This window comes from Cryptotermes secundus, unplaced genomic scaffold, assembly GCF_002891405.2.
Source record: "Cryptotermes secundus unplaced genomic scaffold, Csec_1.0 scaffold693, whole genome shotgun sequence".
NCBI lineage: Eukaryota > Metazoa > Arthropoda > Insecta > Blattodea > Kalotermitidae > Cryptotermes > Cryptotermes secundus.
In genome coordinates, this window is record NW_019722434.1 from 6985 (window position 1) to 8818 (window position 1834).

Consider the following 1834-nt stretch of genomic DNA (forward strand, 5'->3'; position numbering starts at 1 on the left):
TACTACCTTAACTCTAGCGACAGTCGGACAGCGTGGGATGCAGTCACCGAATCTAAGGTTCGTTTCCCAAATCTTTAATGTAAGAAGTATTTAGTTGTCACTGCACCCCCTGATATACAATCATGCAGGGGTGCTGTCCGTGAGACTGCCGGATACATAAGTTATCAATATAATGTGGCAACCCAAAAGGGGAAACCTTAGAGACATCTACTCTATGCTGTGCTAATGAAGTACAATACTCTACCGAATACAATACAGAACAATACAGAAATAAAACGGCTACACATACGGATTCCAATGATGCAGAAATCCAGAGGTTGTGTATAGAGATTTCACAAAAATAAGGAATCTTGGTTCCTGTGGCTATACAGAATGTCCCATAGCTATACAGAATGCTACAGGGTGAGAGGATGTAGACAGGACTCATCCAGCCCAGCTCACAATCTAGCAGCAGGTTCCTGTAAACATGGTATATGAACCAACAAGTTCCATACAAGGCACGAGTTCCATAACTAGCTAAGTACCAATGAGCTTCTCAAGGATTCTGGGTACACCAAACAAGCTAAAGGCTAGTGGAGAGAACATAACATTTACTATGTGCACTCTTTATCAAAAAATCCTGTTCTGAGAATAGAGAATTGTGTGTCCTAATACAGATCCTGGTGGGAAGAAGTAGGTTAAATATGCATGGGCACCAGCAGGAAAGTGGGGGGGAGAAGCCTGGTACAGCCCCACCCCACACTTTAAAACAACTGAACTTAAAAAAAGAAAGACATATTAAAAGTAAAAGATAAAATTATTTTTAAGAGTTGCAACATCTTTGTTTTACTACACGGAGCAACAACCCTATAACGATGTGTAAAATATTCTCAAATTACTTAAATAGTATATATGTAGGCAAAGTTTCTGGCTCCCCACCTCCACTGGAAACAATTCTGAGAACTCATGCACATATAATGTGAAAATTCCTAAGCACAGCAACAAATGCAAGTGGGTCTATATTTTGAAAATATGTACTATGTATATACAGGGTGTCCCAGGAGGAATGGACCAAACTTCGGGAGGGTGTTCCTTATGTTAAAAGTATGCCGATATAACCCAAAACACCTATGTCCAAAGTGCAACGGTTACAGAGATAATGGCCCGAGAAAAGTGTGGTCTTCTTGCAGGTCCACGCGCTATAGCTATCAGCTGAGACCCTTATCTGTTTGTCCTTGAGTGCTGTGAGTCACTAGCCGTAAGCTCTTGCGCTACCTACCAGAGCCTACAGATTACGTTGCGGCGGGGTCGTGAATGGGTGGTAAATTAGTTGTGTGATGAGTTGCTGAAATGCCTCGTGTTTTCACACGTGGAATATTGTGATATGCATTTTGTGTGTGGATTTTGCGGTCGCAATGCACGTGCTGCTGTTGAAGAATACCAAAGGCGTTTTCCCGATCGAAGGATTCCATCTCGAAGTGTATTTACGTGAATTCACCGGACATTGCGTGATACTGGTTCTCTTGCAAGTGTTTCTGTGCACTCTGAAAGGCAGGATGTACAAATGATAGACACACGAGAGCACATTCTTGATATTGTTCAGTGAAGTCCGCTTCTGTCACTCATAGAATCGCCTCTCGCATCGGCATATCACGTATTCAGGTGTGGCGAACTTTACATGATGAAGAGTTATTCTTACCATGATCAAATGGTACAACATCTGGAACCAGGCGACCATGCACAGCGTATGGATTTGTGCCACTGGATAAAAAGTTCATCCCGAACTGTTAAGCGTCATTTTATTCAGTGATGAGGCGTCTTTTACCCTGGATGGTGTAAATAATTTACGAAATGT

The 1834-nt window shown here is 42.1% G+C and overlaps 1 long non-coding RNA gene across 2 annotated transcripts in view; it reads right to left on the reverse strand.

Annotated features, from left to right (window-relative positions):
- Nucleotides 1-218: 218 nt before the first annotated feature.
- The window catches only part of LOC117282078, a 4218-nt gene continuing 2602 nt past the window's right edge, over nucleotides 219-1834 (reverse strand). For both annotated transcript variants that reach the window (XR_004512682.1, XR_004512683.1), the window contains exon 2: nucleotides 219-458. This is a non-coding gene — a long non-coding RNA (uncharacterized LOC117282078). The remainder of the gene's footprint in view (nucleotides 459-1834) is intronic.